Source organism: Amblyomma mixtum, chromosome 3 (genome assembly GCF_055824585.1).
Source record: "Amblyomma mixtum isolate Tamu chromosome 3, ASM5582458v1, whole genome shotgun sequence".
NCBI lineage: Eukaryota > Metazoa > Arthropoda > Arachnida > Ixodida > Ixodidae > Amblyomma > Amblyomma mixtum.
This window is the reverse complement of record NC_143014.1, coordinates 72264729-72287851: the sequence shown is the minus strand read 5'-3', so window position 1 is coordinate 72287851 and position 23123 is coordinate 72264729. Positions and strand designations below refer to the sequence as shown.

The following is a 23123-nucleotide window of genomic DNA, read 5'->3' as shown; positions in this document are numbered from 1 at the left end:
TTGGGTGACTGGAGCAACAGAAAAAAAAAAGTAGGGAAAGCATTTCCTGCACTCTACCCTCGGCGGGACTCGAACCCGCAATCGCCGGTTTAGGAGATCGATGCCTTATCCGTTAGGCCACGAGGGCACTTTTTTTCTTCATTTCATGGAAGAACTTCCGTAAAAAGGAGGAAAACTTCAGACTGGTTCGCGTCTCAAGTTACCGGGCTGCTTAATAGGAGCCCGCCATAGAACTCACCACTGCATCCCCATCAAAACATCAAAATTCAGGGAGGCACACACATGCATCTAGGCACGGCAGCCAGCTTGGGGGTTTTTCGCGTGCAGCATATACACTCCTCACCAAAGCACACTGTTCACGAAACACAGATTTGGACGATTTTGGTGGCTCGGCATGTCTGTCCATCATACGGCTTTTCCAAAGACTGAATAGTCCCATCAACATAAACAGATCATAAGGCACAACAGAGTTTTTATCAACAGGCAGAAATCTAATAGTGTATGGTGTAATTTAAATGTCCTTCTTAAGAGTTCGTTGTAGTATGTCCCAAAAGAACATGGCATCACGGCACAGGATGAAGCAATGATCAATTGTCTCAGGCACGTTACACAGACGGCAATTCACATTCCAGGGTACAAACATCCCCTTGTCATTAAGAAATGTCTTGACAGGCAGCGTCGCTGTATGTAGTTTGAAAAAGAACGTTTTAGCGGCTGCCTGAATGCACATCCGCCTAACACGCTTTAGAACACTGATGTCCAAAGACCCCAGATAAGGCTGCCGATACAATGGTGTAGGGAACAAAGACTCAGTGAGAGCCTGGGTCATCTGTTTTCTCGAGAGGCTATACAGGTAATCTAAAGAGAAGCGCACAGTGAGGAAATTGAAAGTGTCAGCAACCTCCTTAAGGAATCCCCATAGAGTCCCCTCACGAGCCTGCACAGTCGGTGCGAATAAGTAAGGCAAATGAAAACTAAGCCGCCTAATGAGCACAGCTACCAGAAACGGGTGGTTTGCCGATTTGAAAAAGAAAAAAACGGGAAACAAGTTGATGCACGAACAGGTGAACAAGGCCCACACCACCACCCTCTAAGGGAAGGAACAAGTTGTCACGCCTCATGGGCTCCCATTGAGAGCGCCAAACGAATGTTGCAAATATTCTGTGTATTGCTTGCACCTTCCTCCTCGCACAATGCAGGACTTGAAGGACATACGCGAGCTTTGCAAACAAAAATATGTTACAGACCTGTGCCCTCGAAAACACTGAGAGTTCCCTACCCATCCAAGCCTGTGTTTGCCGCCGTAGAATTACAATTTGTGAATCCCAGTAGGCTGTACTGTTGCGAACTTGGTGCAGCGGAACGCCTAGGTACTCAAGAGGGCTACAGTCCCAGCATATGCCACCGAACTGGCTTGGCCTAGTTCCCCAATAACCCAACCAAAAGCCTTTGGATTTCTCTAAATTAAGAGCCGCGCCTGATACATCGCAGAACTGTTTAGTCAAGTTTAGAGCCTCAAGTACACTCTTTTTGAAAGAACAAAAGAGGGCGACATCATCAGCGTACGCCAAAACTTTAACTTGTAGGGTCTGCTCGCGGGCAGGTCAAATCTCGCGCCGCTCACCGCGGGTAGCCTCGACCCCTTTCTCCCGAGTGGCGGGGCGGGGGGGGGGGGGGGAGCGAGGCTAGGAGGAAGCCTTCTTAAAGGGCCACTGCCCAGGGTCCGGACATTTTTGAAAAACAAGCCCACTGCATAGATGAGGCATCGAAGATAACCTCTGCAAAATACTAGAGCCATGCGCGCCCCGAAAAGCTGCGAAAATTCAAATCAAAGCCCGTTCGTTCTTTCCTTCCTTCAAAAACGGGCCCGGCCCACTACTCTGCACCCCGCTGACGTCAAGGGGGGCTACTTTCGCTAAAGGCACTCCATTGGTGCATCGTTCTGACTGACGGGAGAAGGTTGGGCGTAGCCTTGGCGTCGCGTCGTCTGCACAAGGCTTTCCGCAGCGCCTTCTGTTCTGGCTCATGCCTACAAACCCGCATGAAGGAACAAAAAAAAAAACTGCGGAGGGAGCGTGCGGCGACAGCCTTGAACCCTAGCCATAAAAAGTAAAAAAACAGTAAAACTGAGGGAGTTGGTTCGCCCCCCCCCCCCCTCCCCCCGCCGTGATCACGTCACGAGACGCTCTGCGTGCGCGCTCCCTTCTCAGTTTCTTTTCTTCTATGCGAGCCCCCCAAAACAAGGTTTTAATTAGTAGTGCAGCAGAGCCTTTCCCTCGCTCGCCCACTTGACCGCTCCGCACACACACCGCTTATCTTTCGTGCATCTTGCGTACCCCTTGACTCCAATGAATAACGGAGAAAAGACACAAACACACAGAACACAAACACGCATGGAGAAAAGCAAACGGGCGGTTGCCGGGTCCGCGCTTCGCCGTGTGTTTCGAACACAACCGACTTCCGCCCCTCCGCTCGTGAAACGGTGGGGAGGCCTAAAAGAAAATGAAAAGGTGGCTCGTTAACTGGGAATGACAAACAGATGTATGAAAGGATGCGCTCGCTAACAAGTCTAGGTGGTCGAGCCGATCGCGCCTCTCGATCGTTCAGTGTGCGGAGAAAATGCAAAAACCAAGAAAAGAATTCTATTGAAGGCGGGGCCATGACGTCGCCCTGTGACGCACTCCACAGACACCACGCCTCCGGCTTACATCGGAGAAAGAAGGGGTGATTTTGCCTTGCCGAGCCTACTCGACGAGGAGCGGGAGAGAAGAATTTCGAGGAGGGAATGGAAGGAGAGGAGGCTCGCTCAAAGAGAGGTAGAGAGTGTCTGCTGCGCTGGGGTGGGCACGGGCCCTTTAAGGCGCGACCCCGAAGGCTCTCTCTCTCTCTTGGACCAGCCCTGCCAGGGGACCACCTGACCCCGCTGCCCCACGACGACGACCGGCCCCCCTGATGTGAGATTAAACCTTTTCATACAAAGACCTGCCTCGAGTCACTGCCTGTGCGTCCCCGCGCAGAGGAATCGCCCACAAATAATGGCGCCCAACGTGGGGCTTTAATTAACACCTTGTGGACGATTTCTCTGCCGATTTTGGGACGTGCAGCCAGACTCGTGGCAGGCCCTCTTTGTTCGGGGCCATGCCGGACCGATAGGGTTAAGGAGCGGGTCAGGCGGAATGTTCGCGGGGTAGCGACTTGTGTAGTGTGTTAAATTTGTTAGGGGTTTTGTGTTATTTATGTAGTTTTCGGGCGTTTTCTGTTGTGTATTTCCGTGTGTTTGTAGATAGATTGTTGTGTATATGAATGTTCTTGTTGCCATGAGCAGTTAGCCGGTGCGGCCGGACAGTTAGCGCGAACTATGCCTCCCAGAAAGGATGTTTCAGCCACGGCTTTGGATGGCGGGGCAGCCGGTAGTGAGACGGCCGACGCGGCGGCCGTAATGGGGCAGGTGACTGAGATGTTTGCCGCATTGGCCCGTCAGCTCGGTGCGGTGGCTGGCGCCAGCCAGGCCGCAGCATCGGTAGCATCGGCGACAACATCGCGCCCGCGGATAAATATGGAGGTCCCCTCCTTTTCCGGGTACACGGACGCGAAATCAGTCAACGAGTTTTTACTACAACTCGAGGACTACCAGACGGCTCTGGGCGCCCCAGATGACGTAATGCTAGGGCAGGTCCTGCCTATTGCACTCGTCGAGAGCGCGGCGCGATGGAGGCGCTGCCAGCCGACTTTCCAGTCGATGGCGGACTTCAAAGACCGTTTCCGCGCCGAGTTCTTGCCGCCTGATTATGAGCGCCGGATGCTGGAGGAGCTCGCGTTGCGCACCCAACACCCAGAGGAAAGCCTCCTCGAGTACGTACGCGCAATGCAGGAGCTGTACAAGAGGGCAGATCCGACGGCAACCGACCGCGATCAGGTTGCGCGTGTGATCAGGCAGTGCCATGCACGCTTCAAGCCGTATCTGCGGGGCCGCAGTTTTACAAACCTCGAGGCCCTAGCGCAGGAGGCCAAGACCGTGCAGGCGGATTTACTGGCCGAACTGCGCTACCAACCGCCCCCCAGGCCAGCCGAATCGCTAGAACCGGGATGCGCATGGGATGGAGGCCGAGAATGCGCGATGAGGGCTCGGCGCGCCGAGGTAATGGCCGTGGAAAGGCAGGCGGAACCCCCTGTTGTCCCTCGCGCGCTGGACCCGTACGCATTCGAGCAGCGGCGTCGTGCCGGCCTCACAGGCCGCGCGCCGAGCGAGCGTCAGGAAGGCGCGGAGAAAGGGGAGAGTCGTCCCCAACCGCTTCGTGGAACGAGGGGTCCTCCGTCCACGCGGCGGGTGAACGACCGGCTTTGCTGGAATTGCAACCAGCCCGGCCACATGGCACGCGAGTGCCAAGCTAGGCGTATGCAGGGAAACGCCAGACGCTGGCGGTGATGTCTGGCGACACCGGCCTTTCACCGTCAGCGGGAGAATTTCATGGTTGTCAAGACGCTAGTCAGGAAAAGAACTCCCGCGCCGGCGACGGGGAGGCCTTTGTCCTGCTCGCCTGTAGAGCTCAGGGAGTCGTTCCGCGCTCAAGCCCATTTATGCTAGTGCGGTTAGCGGGTCAATGCTACTCCGCACTCGTAGACACGGACTCAACGCTGTCACTGGTCGGTGACGAGGTGTACGAGGCCTGCCGGATAGGTAACATCCGTGTCAGACCGGCCGAAACCCCGTTAAGCTTAGCAGCTGGGGCGGCAAAGGCAAAGGGAGCAGTGCGTCTCACGATGCGCTTTGACGGCAGAAAGCGGAGACATCGCTTCGTCTATCTGCCTGGCTTGTCGATACCAGTAATTCTGGGAAGGGATTTTCTCTCGAGCGAAGGCATTGTGCTCGACATGGGGGAGAATGGCTATCGTTACAGCCCGCTCGCCCCCCTCATTCCCTTCGAAAGCGCACCCTTGCCCGGCTGTCCTGCACAAAAGGCGGGTGTCCCCACCTGTGCGACAGAAAGGCAGGGGAGCTCCCTCGAGATGCTGAGAGACGGTGGCCCGTTAGAAGCGATTATTGCGTCTTTCTCAGGACCCAGTAGTCAGCGCCGAAGGCTCGCGGAAACTTTACTCCCGTTTTCGGATTACTTCACGGAGAAACCGGGCAGAACCGACCTGCTTCAGCACGAGATTCAGACGGGTGATACGCGCCCTTTCAGGTGTAACCCGAGGCCGTTAAGTGCGCATAAGAGGCAGCTTCTCGACTCTGCCCTTGACGAGATGATTGATACCGGTGCGGTGAGACCCTCACAAAGTCCCTGGGCGTCACCAGTGGTTCTAGCACCGAAGAAAAATGGATCGGTCAGGCTGTGTGTTGATTATCGTAAGCTCAACTCACTGACGCCTACGGTTGCGTACCCTTTTCAGTCGATCGAGGCTGTGATGTACGCGTTAGGGAACGCGAGGTTCTTCACAGTCCTAGATGCAAGCAGAGGGTACCTGCAGATTGAGGTGGCCGAAGGTGACATTGAGAAAACCCCATTCACCTGCCACCGCGGGCTCTTCGAATTTACTCGACTCCCGTTTGGTTTGTCTAACGCCCCGAGCACGTTCATGCGACTGATGGACATCGTGCTGGGCGATGCGAGGTTCAACTACTCCATGGCGTACCTCGACGACGTTGTGATATTCTCACAGTCGTTCGAGGAGCACCTCATTCACCTGAATTCCGTTCTCGATAGAATGAGACGTGCCGGTCTAACCATCAATCCAAAGAAAGTGCAGTTGGCATCGAAGAGAGTGAACCTCTTGGGCTTTGTCGTGGATGATGGCACACTGAGACCGAATGATGACAAACTGCAGGCAATTATGAACTACCCCTGCCCCATGGATGTGAAAAGCTTGCAGAGGTTTTTGGGGATGGTTGCGTTCTACAGGCAATTCATCCCGCGCAGTTCAGAGCTTGCAAGGCCGCTGAACCTGCTGTTGCGTAAAGGCTCGAAGTGGGTCTGGGGCAAGGAACAGAGTGACGCATTTGTTGCCTTGGCTCGCGCGGTAGCGAATACCGCTAGTCTGCGCCTCCCCGACCTAAACAAGCAGTTTGTTACAGGAACACGAGGGCAAACTGCGCCCTGTCGCGTTCGCTAGTCGCACGCTCACATCGGCGGAGCGGAATTACTCCGTGACCGAAAAGGAATGCCTGGCGATCATGTTCGCATTGTCGAAGTTCGACATGTACCTAGACGGAGCGGTCTTCACCGTGCAGACAGATCATCAGGCATTGTCTTGGTTAAAGAGGCTCAAGAGCCCCGCAGGCAGACTCGCGAGATGGGCGCTGACGTTGCAACGTTACGCGTACGCCATCGAGTACCGCCGGGGCAGCTTGAACAAGGTGGCCGATGCTTTATCGCGCGCACCGTGGAAGGCTGGCGGAAGCGCTTCAGAGGCGCAGCCCAGCTTTGTAGAAAGCGGCGTCACCGCTGTTAGAGAGGAGGAGAGGGCGGAGGGGAGTGTCGCGCCCGGTTTTGCGAAGGAGGAGGCGGACAAAGGTCCCGCACGGTGCTGTGAGAGAAGGGAAGCACAGCAGTTCGTGGCGGCGACTGCTCGCCTGCCAAGGAGTGAGGCAGAAAGAAATCTGTCTTGGGGAGTAGCGGTCAGTAGAGAAGAGCTGATCGAGGCCCAGAAAGCAGACGGTCTTTGCCAGCGGGTGCTGAAGGAGCTTGCGAGCAGCGCAGCTTGCACCGGGAACGCTGAGGGCAAGTACGACGCGCATCTGCTGGGCGATGATGGCTTGCTGCTCCGCTACATCCCCCAACTTGACGAGGAAGAGGCGATAGCATCCCCTTTCCGAGTCGTGGTCCCGAGAAGGTTGCGGAAACGGTTCCTGCAGTACTTCCATGACTCAGCGCTGGCAGGCCATGGCAGCGGCAGTAAGACTTACGACAAGTTATGCCGTGTCGCGACCTGGCCAGGCATGAGAAAGGATGTGCTGAGATACGCCCGTACCTGCCCGGTATGCCAGGTAGCCAAGCCTCGGGCGGGCAAGCCCGCTGGCATGATGAAGGCGGTAGTTAGCAACTACCCGTGGCAAGTGGTCGCGTGCGATATCATGGGACCCCTCCCTCGGTCCGCGCGCGGAAACCAATTCATCCTGGTAATAACGGACCACTATTCCAAGTGGGTTGAGGTTTTCCCCCTTAGGAAGCTTGTGTCGGAACGAATTTGGGAAAAACTGTTGGAGACTTTCACTCGCTTCGGTTTCCCTTCCGACCTGATTACAGACAATGCTTCGTATTTCACAAGCAAAGTCTTTGCTTGTGAAAGCAAAGACTTGTGAAAGCACCCCGAGTCATGCCACCCGTTACAGCGAATACTGGATGGTAAAAACATACCGTACAACATATGGTCATCAAACATTGCAAAATCAGTTGCCGAGGTTATTGAATAAATTGAATAAAGGAAATGTACAATTACAAATATATTCATTTAAAGAAATCAGAAAATACTACATGTCCAAATGATCATGCCTGATTGTCCCTGACAAACCGCAATTACACTTCTTTTTCTGTTTCTTAATACTTGAGTTTGTTTCTACACCCATATCCTTTTCAACTGAATAATTTCTCCTTACACTAAGTGACCATGTTTACCTACCGGATTTTTATTTTTTGTATTGTATCCATGCTATTTCCTCCTGTAGAGTGAACTGTAATCTTAACTATCTTTTCTTGCCTTACTAGACTACAACCGCCTGTGTATTTTGTTCTTATGAGTTCATAGAATCGATCTCTCATTGTTTCATGCCTTAAGCCACGGTAATTTTATGTTCTATCCATCATGTTGTATGCTCTATTCTATGTTCTTTCTATTAATTTATGCAGTATATCACAAATTTTATGTTGTGTTCTGTATAGAAAATGGAATTTATTTATCAGGGTGTACTGTGAGCTGTACTGTGTATAGCATTTTTTTTTTGGCATATAAGCATTGACACTGTACTGCTGCCAAGTGCATGGGGGCCTGCGGCTCTGTCAAGCTGTCGTTTGTGACAGCTTTTACTGCCGGCCTCCAGTGTCGACCGTGTACCCTACGACACAAATAAAGAGTATTATTATTATTATTAGACTCTTGTCGGGCGCTTCAAATCCGCCACAGGAGAACGAGTCCCTACCACGCTCAGAGTAACATAACCGAGCGGGTGAATCGAAATCTGAAGAGCATGCTGGTCGCGACGACCGAGCAGCACAGAGATTGGGACGCGCGGCTGTCCGAACTGGCGTTCGCTACAAGGACAACCGTGAACAGGTCAGTGGGTATTACACCCGCTTACTTGAATTTTGGGAGAGAGATCGCTTTTCCGCTAGAGAATGCCCTACTCGACGCGGCGGGGCCCGCGCCCCCTCCGCTTTCGCAGTACGCGGCAAGGCTCCGGGAGCGCCTGGAGGCAGCGCGGCGCGCAGCCCGCGAAAACCTCGATGTTGCGCGCATGGAGCAGGCGGATCAGTACAACAAAGGTCGCCGTCACGTCGTTTTCAACACGGGTGACTTGGTACTCAAGAGAACGCACCCACTTAGTAACGCAGCGCGCGGTTTCGACGCGTCGCTAGCGCACAAGTGGGCTGGGCCGTACGAAGTTACGGCACGGACCATGGGCGTCCGGAGGGGGGGGCAAGGGGGGGCGGCTGCACCCCCCTGGAAAATCACTCACTCTAACCGTGAGTGATGGCCGCACACCAGGGGCGGCGGTGCGCTCAGCAAAAAGAGTAAAAGCGGCCCCGCTTCCAGCTTTGGGTCACATCTGCGAAGTGCCGCGTCCGGGGACGCGTCGTTGCAGACATACAGCGGCACCGGCGAGCATGTGTTTCGAGGCGTCTTGAGATGGGTGCCTGTTTCTTTGATCTCTAGAGAGATAGCCACACGGAGGCAGACAGTGCACAATCCGGCCACCGATGAATTCTTCAGGAGGGAGGGACAAATCAGCCGTGTCCACCCCCGCTTTGTCGGGCTGCTCAAGGGCAAGCAGGCGATGAATTGGCGCCGCCGCCGCTCGCTGTCTCCTCCGATCCACGGGAGAGCGCAGTTCGGTAGAAGCGCCGCTTTCAGAATCTTCGGCAAAGGGGATTAGCAGTTGCTTTTGTTCACGGCGACGCAGTCTCCAGAGGCGCCCCCACACCAGCGTTCCTTGCATCTTCTCCGGAAGCCAGCGCCTTTGGTCAAGGCAGCCCGATGGCGCCTGCCTGGCTCGCCTGGCTCGCCTGTCACCTCTGGCTGGGCCTCAAATCCCAACAGCGCCCATGTACTGTGCGATGTCAGTGCATGGTAAAGAGACCCAGGTGGTCGACATTATCCGGAACTCTGTACTACTCCGTCCCTCATAGCCTGAGTCGTTTTGGGGCTCTGAACCCCATAAAAACACACAAAACAAATTTTCCGACCGGAGTGGCGAGTGTCCGTTCCCCTCGGAAGTCGCGAGGCGTTCCTTTCACCCCCAAAGTGCTATTAGGAACGACGACAACAAGTCTCGCCGGGTGGCCGCCAGCACGCCTGTTTCTACTGTGTATGGCTGCTAGCGACTTGAGGGTGATTGCTTTCGGGCCTGCCGCCATGGACCACAAGCACCGAGAGGACCCAGGTGCCAGCTGACTTCAATTACGGAGTTTGCCCGGTTGGAGTGCAGGAACAAAACCAGACCCCCTTCACAAAGTGCCTGCACGTGTAGAACGCCGCCGCCGCCTCGGGGAGACGAACGTTATCTTCCCCATTTGCCGTGACCGTGCCAGGGAACAAAGGGCCTCGTCTCCGGTTGCTCTTTGGCGTGCCCAAGCACCGCGACAAGCTGGCGGGCCTCATCTCCGACCCAAGCACGAGGAACCACTTTCGGCGTTTTCGTGACCTCGCGTCTGGCCTCGAGCGGCGGGTGGCATTTGATGATCAACAGATGTCGGTGACCCGCAGAAACCTTCGGCTGGCCGGAGGCCATCACCTACCGCCGTCAACGCTACCTCGACGACAACCTTCTTTCCCTCAGACTCCACATGTGAAGGGGGCGTGACCATGAGTGCAGTGTCGTGTGTGTGCGCACAGGTGAAAGCTCTAGGCCCCTCCCACTCCGGCAAGGGCGTCCTCAACCTAGGGACTTTAGGGAACAAGAAGGATATAAAACTCGACAACGGATGCGGCAGAATCGTCTCACTTCTAACCACCAATGTAAAATGTAAATAAACCTATTCTCCTTTCGCCATCTACCTCTTCGCTCAGCGGCACTCCTGTCCTGAACCCTCAACTCCAACAGTGCGTATTCGGGGATACTGCGGCAAGTAGGCCCTTGCATGTGTGCGCGCCTCTGTGTTTGTGCTTCGGTATTTTTAGTGGCCGGTTGTCAACGAAGCTGAGAACAATCAAGACAGCGGACGAGAAAACGACGAGCGGCGAGTAGTGTGTGTGCAAATACTCGACTGTGCGGTTGCGCGAGCAAGATGGAGCGAGGTGTATGAAGCTGCGAGCGTGTAAATAAGTTTTCGTTGTATATATAGTCATTTTTTGTTTTCAACGTACGCATTCAACCGTTTTTTCAATCAATGTGTATATATTTTTAACACTACCAACCCCGAAGAACTCCATAGCCAGCTTTGTCTCGCGCGGTTCCGAATGATGGACATTCGGCGCTTCTTCAAGCGTCAGCGGTTGTCTGACGAAGCGTTATCCAAATGCGCCCCTGCAGATTCTGGTGTGATATGTGACAACGGTGTAGCATTTGAACAGAGTGATGCAAGCTTTTATCACCGGACAGTAGCTGATGTCGTCGACTCCATGGAAGGGACTCTGTCAACAGTAAGTTCAGGTAATGCAGCAGGCCGAGATGATTCCATTTCTCCTTTCTTGGGATTTAAGTCCGGATTTGACCAGAGCGATGCAACCTTTCATCACCGGACAGTAGCCGACGTCGTCGTCTCCATGGAAGGAACTTCACCAGCGAGCTCCGGTCACGCAGTAAGCCGAGACGATTCCCTTTCTCCTTGCTTGGGATCGAAGTCCGGAGACAACATCAAGAAAACAAATAACTTGCCTCAAGAATATGACTTAGGAGAGTTTCTAGGCAAAGCTAAACTCACTGGCATACCGGACTTTTTGAAGTTATGTCTTCTTACTAAGCCATGGTCACCAAATGTTACATACGATTTTAAGAAGGATGTAACACCTGGAAAGAGGCCTTTTCGACATCAATGGCTGGGAGATTACGCCCCCTGGCTTGCGTACTCAGCGACAGCGAAAGGCGCTATTTGTCGTTTTTGCGTCATTTTTCCTCCACGTGTTCACCGGGGTACTCAAGGAAGTTTTATCGTGCGCGCTTTCAGTAACTACAGAAAAATGCACGAGGCGTGCAGGGATCACGTAAAATCCCAATGGCACCAGGAGGCAATGACGGCCTCACAGAACTTTATGGATGTGATGAAAGGCAAGCAGCTACCCGTTGTAGAGCAGCTGAACAGAGCACTCCACGCGCAAGTTGAAAGGAACCGTGAGAAACTATTTCCAATAGTTTCCACCATTGTCTTTTGCGCGACGCATGACTTGCCAATTCGCGGCAAGCAGTCCGATAGTGGAGTCTTCAATGATCTGCTTGACTTTCGTGTAGAAGCTGGAGATACTCTACTTCAGGAGCACTTCGCTTCTTCTGCTGGCAATGCCAAGTACACTTCTGTCCGCGTCCAGAACGAGATCATCACAATCTGTGGCGACATCCTGAAAGAGCAGATAGTTACCGAAGCTAACAAAGCGTTTGCTTTTTCCGTTCTTGCTGACGAAACTGCAGATATTTCAGGAAAAGAGCAGATGTCTATAGGCGTTCGCTTTATTGACAAGGCGGGAGCCGAAGTGTGCGTTCGAGAGCAGTTTTTGGGATTTGTAGAGCTGGAGCAATTAAACTCCGCTTGCATCGCCGCGGCAATCTTGAAGTTTTTGACGAATGTCGGGCATATTCTTTCGAACCTCGTTGGACAGGGGTGCGATGGATGCTCTACAATGGCTGGAAAAGAAGCTGGAGTGAACAAAATTATACAAAAACAGTTCCCGAAGGCACTATTTTTCCACTGTGCAAGTCACAAACTAAATCTCGTCATCAACGATCTGAACGACGTCTCTGAAATTCGAAACACAATTGGCATAATCAAACAAACCATAAACTTCTTCCGCGAGAGCGTACTCCGGAGAAAATTGGTGCCGAACATTCCGATGCTGTGTGAGACAAGATGGTCTGCAAAATATAAGTCTATTAGGATCTTCTCTCAGCATTACGTGGCCATAGTCGAAGCACTCGAGGAGCTCGCGTCCACGGAATCATGCTCGAACGCTGCAACTAGACAACGAGCTCACATCCTCTACTGCGCAACAACAAGCTCATCTTTCATCGTCTGCTTGCATATTGTAGCGAAGTACAGCGCTCGGCTCGAACCAGTTACGAACATTCTGCAAGGTGTATCCATGGACTTCCATTCTGTGCATGACCACATCACTGAGCTGCAACGTATTTTTCGCGGCCACCGGACGAACGCTGTAGAGGAGTTCTCTAACATCATGAATGCAGCAAGGGAGGCAGCCAATCACTTAAATGTGGTGATATCTGTGCCAAGACAAGTCTCTCGTCAGGCCCACCGAGACAACTACGGGATTCAGTCGCCGGAGGAATACTACCGTGTGGCAATATATGTGCCGTACTTGGACTCCCTCACTGCTTCTTTAGCTCGGCGCTTTTCTGAAAGCAATGAGAGGAGCTTCAAACTTCTCCAGCTGCATCCATCAAAAATGAAGCACTTGAGCCGTGTTGAGTTCGCTGTTCTCGCCGAAGAACTCCAGTGCTTTTACGGCATCGACAACTTCAAGGAAGAGGCCATCTCTTGGTACGAGATGTGGTGCAACAAAACTGGGGACCCATCAGAAATAACTTACTGCGAGCTTCTACATCAGGCCAAGACATTCTTCCCTGGTGTTGCAAAAGCCATTGAGGTGGCTCTGGCTTTGCCAGTTACTACCTGTACGGTCGAACGCTCCTTCAGTACAATGAGGAGAGTGAAAACGTGGCTACGCTCAACGATGACAAACGACAGACTGGACGGCCTTTGTATGATGAGTGTGCACCGAGAGCGTGTAATGAAGCACAGGAATGAATTTATCACCCGTGTCATCACGCAATTCGCCCAGAAAAATCCGAGGCGTCTACAGTTGCTGTTTACTGACCGACTGTCGTTGCGTGTTTGTGAACATATTGTGCTGTGTGCTGGTCATCAATCCGGGTGTGTCGAGAACCCGTATGCAGCAAGACTGAGCACTCTTCTCCACGAAGTGATAGTATCTTTTTGCATTTTTATTAATTTTAATTGTTTCTTCGTTGATAAACTCCAATGTATCTCTCCTAGCCACGCTTTAATTTGCTGTTTGTAATTTTTCTTTCATGTGTGTATTTTACTTATTTATTTTATTTATTTATAAATAAATAAATTTACTCCGCAAATAGTGCCTTTTTGCTACGAGCATAACCCCCCCCCCTCCGGCGCCAACAGCCAATGGGGCCCCCCCCTGCAAAAAATTCTGCGGACGCCCTTGGCACGGACTACGCCGCTCACCTACCAGCTGCGGTTGTTGACAAACGGCGAAACCGCCGGTCCGGTGCATGTCGCTGATTTGAAGGCTTTCCACCTTCGCAAGGACGATGGCTGCGAAGCGGTGGAAAATCAGCGCGATGCGGCGATCTCACCCCCGGGAGGACGAGCAGGTAGCGGTGCGGTTCGCAACCGACGCTACAACCTGAGGACCAGGTAGCACCCGTGTCTCTCGATTAATAATCACTCGCCATGCTCTCGCCCTCTCAATATGTCTTCTAGGAAGCTCCAGCCGACCGACGCCCGTGGCTCGGACTCCAGAAGGCAAGGAAGACCACCGTCGAACGGTGGCCGCCATCAAGGCGCGCCACCCGGCTGGCGGCAGGAGCCGCGCGAGTGGCGCAGGTTCCACGGCCGCGGTGGCCCCCACCGCCAGCCAAACCACGTGCCTAACCACTGGAGAGCACCTCCCAGTGGTGCAGGCCAACGCAAGGGCGCCAGGGATCATCAAGCGCAGGGCACCCCTCAGCACCCAGCCGGCGCTTCGGCCGCCGAGCAGCCCAGGAGCCATCGGCCGCTTGTACAACGACGAGGAGCGGGCCGGCCTGTGCTCGCTCTGCGGCACACTTGTCGTGCACCGGCTCCGCCATGAGGCCGGTGCGTTGCATACCTGGCATAACGGCGACTGCGGCACCTTTCCCCGCTGCGCCACTGCAGAGGGGCAGCCCGGAGGAGGCGGCCCTCCGCATCCTCCAGTCCAGCCGCTCAGACCTGCTGTCCCCGGCGGCCGAGGAGCTTTGGAGGGCGCTGCCGGCAGGGCCCCCAGTGGAGCCAGGCGCCTCGCTCCCCCAGGCGGCTCGTGAGGAGCCCATCCAGCTAGCGGTGAGCGGCCCCCCGGCGAGCACCCCTCCCCCCTGCGACGACTCCATGGATAACGACTCGGACCCGGAGGTCATCGGACGCCTACTGGCGGACCCCGGGACGGACGTTTGAGGGGGGGGGGGAGATGTAGGGTCTGCTTGCGGGAAGGTCAAATCTCGCGCCGCTCACCGCGGGTAGCCTCGACCCCTTTCTCCCGAGTGGCGGGGCGGGGGGGGGGGAGCGAGGCTAGGAGGAAGCCTTCTTAAGGCGCGACCCCGAAGGCTCTCTCTCTCTCTTGGACCAGCCCTGCCAGGGGACCACCTGACCCCGCTGCCCCACGACGACGACCTGCCCCCCTGATGTGAGATTGAACCTTTTCATACAAAGACCTGCCTCGAGTCACTGCCTGTGCGTCCCCGCGCAGAGGAATCGCCCACAAACTTCACATTGAGCCAGAGAGAAACCGCGGATAGCTGCGCTGTCAATTATACTGAGACAGAAAGGTTCCAGATATAGGGCAAACAACAATGGAGACAGTGGACATCCTTGACGAACAGATGCTTCTTGTGGTATTGGTTTCGTTAGCTCCTGATTAACAATAACCCTTGTATAGGAGTTCTTATAGCACAGCCTTATGCCTTTGAGCAAGACGTCACCAATATTTGCATACTCCAAGACCGCGAACAAGAAATCGTGCCGAACTTTATCAAACGCCTTCGCCAAGTCAATTTGAATCAGAGCTACTTGGCCTGTCTCATCTGATACTGTCTCTAATACTGAACGTGCAATATGGATATGTGTTTGAATACTGCGGCCTCTAATACCACAGATCTGATGCGAACCTATCAAGTCCATAATGACGAGCTGCAGACGACTGCTAAGAACCTTGGCAAAAATTTTGTAATCAACATTGCACGCTCAGAACCATCACGAGCTTAGTTTCGCTCTCTTATTCCGGCCCAAATGTTTCGGCCACTGCCCCGTCAGGATGCTGCGGCCATAGCTAGCGTTTGGTATCTCCGCATCTTTCCATTCCTCTTAACCAAATTGTTATGTATAATCCACACTACAAACAGCGTTGCTTGCTTGGGTGACCGGAGCAACAGAAAAAAAAAGTACGGAAATCATTTCCTGCACTCTACCCTCGGCGGGACTCGAACCCGCAATCCCCGGTTTAGGAGACCGATGCCTTATCCGTTAGGCCACGAGGGCGCACCTTTTTTTAAGAACCTTTTTATTGAGACAAGCACGATACATGGCTAAAACAACTTGGCCTGCTTCGGCCGGTCACAAGTTAAAATTTCTTGAGTTGCACCAATTCATGAAGCACACTCAACCATTCAGGTGGGTCCGCCTGCGCTTGGTACACATCTCGTAAGTAACACACACTCTCCACAAAGTTCTCCCTGACAGATCGAATAAGAACATTTCCATTCCGGATAGCCATTCGAGTTTTCCATAAACAATGCAGGCCCACTAGCATAATCATGTCATAAGGGACACCTGTGTCATCTTTGTCTACCGGTAAGTAGCGAATGCCAATTGGTGATATGGGTAACTCTTTCTTTAGCGTACGTTGTAAAACCTCCCAATAAAAAATTGGGTCTCAGCATTCAATGAACACATGTTCTATGCTTTCAGGCTTTTTGCAAAGCAAGCAGTTCGTTGTGCATGGTACAAATATGCCTTTGTCCTCAAGCCACGTCTTAACCGGCAAAGTACTCGTGTGTAGTTTGAAAAAGAATGTTTTCGTGCTTGCCTTAACTGGCATCTTTTTAATTCTTTTGAGAACATCTTGCCCTGGGCCTCCAGAGTTTATTGTACGATACAGAGGCACAGGCATTATGATGTCTATCAGATCTCTGTACAGTTTTTTCCTCTTTACAGTGCTGAAGTACTCCAGTGAAAACCGAACCTTAAGGAATCGCACAGAGTCCACAACTTCTTTCAGGTAACCTCTAGCACCATAAGTTGACAATCTTACAGTAGACACTACAAAATCGGGCAGAGCGCTGCTCAGTCGTACTTGCATCATTGAACGCAAAAAGGGGTCGTTCTGATCCCTCACAAACATAAATCGGGACGCAAGCTGGCGGACAAACAAATGCGCGAGACCGCCATCTTGAACATTTCGAAACAAATTAGTTCTTTTGGCCCTGTCCCAACTTGAACTCCAGATAAACACAGCAAACACCATATGCATTGTTTGCACATTTATTCGCGACATAGCAAAAACTGCAAAACATACCACACCTTGGCGATTAAGAAAATGTTGCAAACTGTCGCCCTCGCAAACATCGACAATTCTCGTTCTTGCAACGCCGTTGCTTTTTCTTTTACTCTTCGTGTCACCTCATTCCAGAAATCAGCGCTCTTGTCATAGTGCTCTAGAGGCACACCCAAGTAGTTCGATGGCACGGTTGTCCACTGCAGACTCGCGAACGCCGATGGTGTAATATCCCAACTTCCATGCCAAAAGCCGACACTCTTCTCCCAATTAATCTCAGCCCCTGTGAGCTGACAAAACCGTTTGGCGACACCAACAGTTTCCTGAACACTTTCGCGGTCACCGCAAAATACAGCTATGTCATCTGCGTACGCAAGAATTTCAACATTAGATGACTGAAACCTGATGCCATTAATTCGATCGTTGTTAATAAGATTTATTTATTTTATTTTTTATTTTCACAATACTGCAGACCCTCATTTGGGTCCAGGCAGGGAGGGCAGAAAAACACATTCACACAACAGTGTAGCACATATACAATCTAAAATAGCTCACAAAGTGCGTTGTCAAAATCAACAGCCGATATCACTTGTAGAGGCAGGGCGTTCCATTCGTCAATAGTTTTCGGGAAAAAAGAAAATTTAAAAGCGTTAGTATGCGCGAAGTATGGTGCTAAAGTGTGATTATGATGACGTCGAGTTCTACGCGTTTCAGAAAACTGCACATAGGGGGCTGGAGAGATGCCTAGTTTTCCGTGGATTAGTTGGTGAAGGAAAGATAGACGGGCTATCTTGCGTCTGACATGGAGAGGTTTAATATTATTTGCTGCCATTAACGAGGATGGGGAATCAGTTCTGTTGTACTTATTAAATATAAAACGTACCGCGCGCCTCTGTATTTTTTCTAATTCTCTTATGTCTTTTTTTGCATGTGGGTCCCAAATGATGGCGGCATATTCGAGTTATGGTTTTATAAGAGTATTGTAGGCTAATAGTTTGCATTTGCTAGGTGCGTCCTTAAGTTTATGGCGAAGAAAACCAAGTTTACGTAAAGCTGAGGATTTAATGTGTTCATATGGTCATTCCATTTTAGTTGCGAGTTTGGAACTGAAACGCCATTAATGCGATAGCTGAAGGAAAACGGATTTTTCTTCCTTGTTATCCGCAAGAGCACAGTCTTTTTAGTATTGATTTCCATGCCCCATTTTTCACTCCAGGAAACGACACTAAGAAGAGCATTATCTAAATGGGCCTGGTGAGAAACGGAAGATACGGGAGTATATATCATGCAATCATCGGCAAACAGAGCAATCTTGACAGCTGAATTAACACTTGAAACTAAATCATTTACATATATTAAAAAAAGCAGGGGACCGAGCACACTTCCCTGAGGGACCCCAGAGGTTACAGGCAGTGGGGAAGAACAACTACCGCCAATCTACACAAACTGCGTTCTGTTTTGTAGATAAGCTGAAATCCAAGCAATGAGCGGAGGTGGTACACCAATGAGTTTAAGTTTTAAAAGAAGCTTGTTATGCGGCACCTTGTCAAAGGCTTTGGCGAAATCTAGAAATAAAACATCAATTTGGCCTGACTTGTCTAAAGCTGCACTAAAATTATGAATGGCTATTATCAGTTGTGTAGTGGTAGAGAATCCCTTCCTAAAGCCGTGCTGAGCTGGGTTTAGGGCATTATTACTGTTTAATATTGCAAGTATATGATTGGCAATGATATGTTCGATAAGCTTGCAGCAGGATGATGTTAGGGGAGATCGGGCGGTAGTTGTTTACAGAAAGTCGATCATCATTCTTATAGACAGGAATAACCTTCCCTGTGAGCCAGTCAGGCGGCAAGGAGCAAGAAGATAAGGAGACACGAAATATTTTGGACAAAAAACGCGACAATGATTCAGCATAGCGCCGCAAAAATGCATTAGGAATGCCGTCTGGGCCGGGAGAACACTTCGTATCTAATCGGAGTAGCATTTCAATGACACCTTCATCAGATACAATGTCTAAAGGTTGAAAGGAATCACAAACAAAACCGTCAATATTTTCACCTTGATCAGTTGAGAAAACAGACTGGAAATAGTTATTAAAAGCTGCGGCAATGCCCTTTTGGCACGTAACAACGCATCCATTCATGACTATTTTTTCGATCGGCTTATGAGACTCTCTGATATGATTCCAAAACTTAGCAGGATTACTTTTTATGAATTGCGGGAGACATTCTGTGAAGTACCGTTTCCTGGCCAATCTAATATTTGAAGAAAGTTCAGCCGCAAGTTCTGCTAAAAGATCTGTGTTTGGCCGTTTCGAACGCTTTAGGCGCTTGACTTTACGTTTGAGATGAATAATGTGGCGATTAATCCACGGATTCTTTTTCTTGACGTGTTTCTTCTTGTCTGGAATAAAATTCAGCTGACAAAATTCACAGTGCTCCTTGAAGGTAGCCCACAGAACCGAGACATCTTCACCCAAAAATCTGTCGAAAGCAATGTCTAAATAATCAAGTACTGATTCATCATTTGCACGTGAAAAGTCTTTTACAACTTTAAGCAAATTTTTGCATGGTTTATTACAAGAAGAAAATATTAGAGAAACAAGTACTAGTCTGTGATCTGATATTCCCTCCAATACAGATGACATGTGCACAGAAAACGAGCGGCTGACAAATACTAAGTCTAAAACAGAACTGCTCATCCCTCGCACCCTTGTTGGCTCAGTTACAACTTGTACAAGGTCATGAGCAATCATTAGGTCTGAAATTAAGTCTGCATTTTCAGAAGTTTCAAAAGATCCAGTAGACCAATTCATATTTGGAATATTAAAGTCGCCACAAATAATGATTTTACTGTTCCTAAATGAATGCATATGACCCTGCAATTTGTGCATATAGTCAGGACCAGAATCTGGAGGCCTATACAACGCGCTCAGAATGAAAGTGTGACCAACGTAATTAACCTTTAGGAATAAACTTTCATGGTTATCTATTTGCTGCAAAACCTCACCTTTAATACTATGTTTTATTAGGATAGCGACGCCACCGCCGCGGGAACCCCTATCACGCCTGAAGACATGGTAAGAGGGAGGAAAAACGCAGTCGTCACTAACGCCACAGTGAAGCCAAGTTTCAGTGATCACAACTATGTGGGGACTATGAGTGATCAGTAATACTTCGAGCGATTCTGCTTTATTGACTATGCTCTGAGCATTTAGGTTAAGAATAGTTAGGTGTCTATAGTTTGAAGGAGTGGATGCGGGTAGTCAGTCGAAATTCCGTGTGGGGACCGAGGCGATTTTAGTGCGGCTATTCGATGTGTCGTTCCAGACAAACGTTTCTTTGTCAACAATGAGTCTATCGTGTACCAATCTCACCTTACGGCCGTCATCATTCTCTTTTCGAGCCGACTCCCAGAGCAACTTGCGTTTTCGTAGAGTGTCCTGAGAGTAGTCGTTCTGAATGTAAATGCCAGAGCCTTTTAGTTTCCCTATGTTTTTAAACACGGCGTTCTTTTCATCAAGATCTTGGAAGTGAACTATTATTGGCCTCTTTTTATTGGCTGATTTACCAAGTCTGTAGAAACGGTCTACTGATGAAGCAAAGACATCAAGCTGTTTTTGAAATACGTCATTAAGAACGGTTTGCTTTAAATCTTTTACCGTTTCTTCCTCTTTTTCCGAAACTTCATAAATGGCTATGTTTGCGCGCCTGCTACGATCTTCCAAACCAACCAATTTTCGATTTTGCATATGAAGAGATTGACGAACAAAATTTAAGTGCTGCTCTATAGGGGTGAATGTTTCATGAATGTTACGAAAGACAGCGACCGTTTTTTCTACTTGAATTACTCGGTCAGACAGGGAAATAATAGCCGCATTTATCTTTTCGTACAGAATTTTCAGATCAGACACGTCTTGCTGTACGCACTTCTGGCTTTCCAAAATCTTATCAAGTATTACTTGTACATCAGGACCCGGGTTACTTTCAACATCTCCACACAAGAGAAGTTCACAAACGCGTAGACACTCGTATGCGATACAAGCAACACGCCGTGGGCTCGGCAGGACCAGCAAAAAAGGGTCATCACTTCTGTAAGCATAACCGACACTGACCTGCATAAGCAAGAACGGAGGCATGCTTAGTGCGGTGTTCCGGCGCGGTCCGCCGTGCCCACTGAAGATGAAGCTGTGTAGGTCTCCTTTTATAGCTGAAGCTGTTGTCGACGTCACAGCTCGAACGATACTGCCAGCAGGGGGCTGATCGGGAGCTGATGCGTCATATTCAGATGCCAAGGCCATAGGTGATAGCGGTGAAAGACAGAAAGGCTCGAGAAAGGCTCGAGATAAAGCGCAAGCAACAAGGGCGAGAGTGGGCATCTTTGCCTGACGGAGGAACGCAGAGGGCCAGGCTTCACTCAGGTTCTTATTGACAATGATCTGCACAGTACAGTTGCTGTAAACCATTTTAAGCCCATCTTGTATTACACTGCCTAAATTCACTTGTTCCTGAACCGAGTACAGGACATCGTGCGCCACACGATCAAACGCCTTCGACAGGTCTAGTTGCATCATTGTGACTCGGCCCCCGAAGACATCATAGCATTCAAGGACATTGCGAACAACGTGCACATTCGTGCAAATTGTACGGCCTTTCACTCCGCACGTTTGGTGCGGTCCAACGAGTTTCGTGATCACACTCTGCAAACGTCGACCTAGAATCTTCATATAAATCTTATAGTCAACATTTGAGGGTTGTCGGACGATAAGTCCCACTGACTGCAATTTCTCTCGGTCATCTGTTTTAGGGATCAGTACTATGTGAGCAGTACAAAAGGAAGGTGGTATTTGATTTACTCTATATGCGTTTGTGATCATTTCATATAAAATCGGGCTGACTTCTTTTCTGAATGTTTTACAGAAAGCAGCCCCTAGACCATCCGGCCCTGGTGTTTTCCCAGCGGTAGTTCATCTATAGCCTTCTGAACCTCCTCCAAACTAATACGCTGTTCTAGGCGAGCTCGTGTATCTTCGTCTAATCGAGGCATGAGCTGCAAAAAATCATCGCACAGCCCACTATTCACGCTTCTTTCATTCCCTATCAGCTCTTTGTAATGCTCGACAAACGACTGCTCAATTTCTTCTCTATCGGTTGTTATTATGTTGCGGTAACGGATCTATCGGATTTCATTTTGTGCTGCATACGTTCTTTCGTCACACAACGCACGCTTGTTGGGTGTTTCACCCGCCCACAGATTTTCAGCGCGCACCCTTATCACAGCCGCTCAGTACTTATCTGTTTCTAGAGCTTCTAGCTGGCTTTCAACTTCTCGGATTTCTTTTATGTACAACCCAGGTGCTGCTGTTTCCATACATGTCAAAAAGTTTAATTGGAACTGCAATTCTTCGATTCTTTTCATTTGACTTTGGTGAAGGATAGTTCCTCTTTCTATCGCTAGCATCTTGACGGTGTTCTTAACCAGTTACCTGCGCAGCTTCCTGACTGGGCGGAAGACATTTTGGTCACTTCTTTTTTAACTTGTTCAACGAAGGTTTCGTCTTCTAACAGTTTCACATTAAATTTCCAAAGTTTCCAGTTGAAGCGAGTCTTAACGGTTTTACTACCAAAGGTTACCATCACAATGCTGTGATCGCTAAATGAAACGTGTTTAACTTCATATTTACTGCACACGGTCACAAATCCTATGCTTCCATACACTCTGTCTAGCCTTGCATTGCTGCCGCGTTGGAAGTGCGCAAAGCATGGGTGCGAGCCTTGGGACAACATCCAGCCAAGATCTTCCATTTCGTGTTCTTGAATTATTGCATACAGGTACTGTGCACTCTGATCACGCACCGGAACGTTCGGGACTCGATCCTCTGGCAAGCAAACGCAATTGAAGTCGCCCATCAAAACAACACTTTTCTCGCAGTTCAAATACAGCTCGACTTTTTCAAAAAAACTAACACGCTCCTTTTGACTATTAGGAGCGTAGACACAAATCACTCGAAAAGCATATCCAGAAAAACTAAAACCAACAACCAGCAACCGTCCTCCTTCGGACGCAACAACAGTTTCATTTGCAATGCCCAGATTATTCCTCAAAAATAACGCACAACCTCCGGATTTGCCAACCGCGGGACATATACAGACACTGTATCGGGACCGAAAATTTTCAACCATGCGCTCTGTGTGCTCCTGGCTCTCAATCTTTGTTTCTTGCAATGCGACTATATCCAAGTCATTTTCTAGGAAGAGGCGAATGACCTGGCATTGCCGTTTACTCGCCGCCAGTCCCCGCACGTTCAGCGTGGCTACGCGCAGTGGCACGTGAAACTTTGTTTCTTCATCATTTTTAAAGGCACCCGCAGTTCGGGGAGTGCTCACCTCAGGACACCACGACGCTGCAGGGGGTTCCGTACGCTGGGGCATCGCAGCTAAGCTGTCCCTCGCACTTTCACAGTCCATTGCCAAAGT

The 23123-nt window shown here is 50.4% G+C and overlaps 2 non-coding genes and 2 pseudogenes across 2 annotated transcripts; all 4 read right to left on the bottom strand.

Annotated features, from left to right (window-relative positions):
* Positions 1-54: 54 nt before the first annotated feature.
* On the bottom strand, positions 55-127 carry TRNAR-CCU (transfer RNA arginine (anticodon CCU)). Its single transcript has one exon. It is a non-coding gene; the product is annotated as a tRNA-Arg (tRNA).
* Positions 128-259: 132 nt separating this feature from the next.
* LOC149350569 (uncharacterized) lies at positions 260-14515 on the bottom strand (annotated as a pseudogene).
* Positions 14516-15559: 1044 nt separating this feature from the next.
* Positions 15560-15632, bottom strand: TRNAR-CCU (transfer RNA arginine (anticodon CCU)). The gene has a single exon. It is a non-coding gene; the product is annotated as a tRNA-Arg (tRNA).
* An 82-nt stretch (positions 15633-15714) lies between these two features.
* LOC149350567 (uncharacterized) lies at positions 15715-16455 on the bottom strand (annotated as a pseudogene).
* Positions 16456-23123: the final 6668 nt, after the last annotated feature.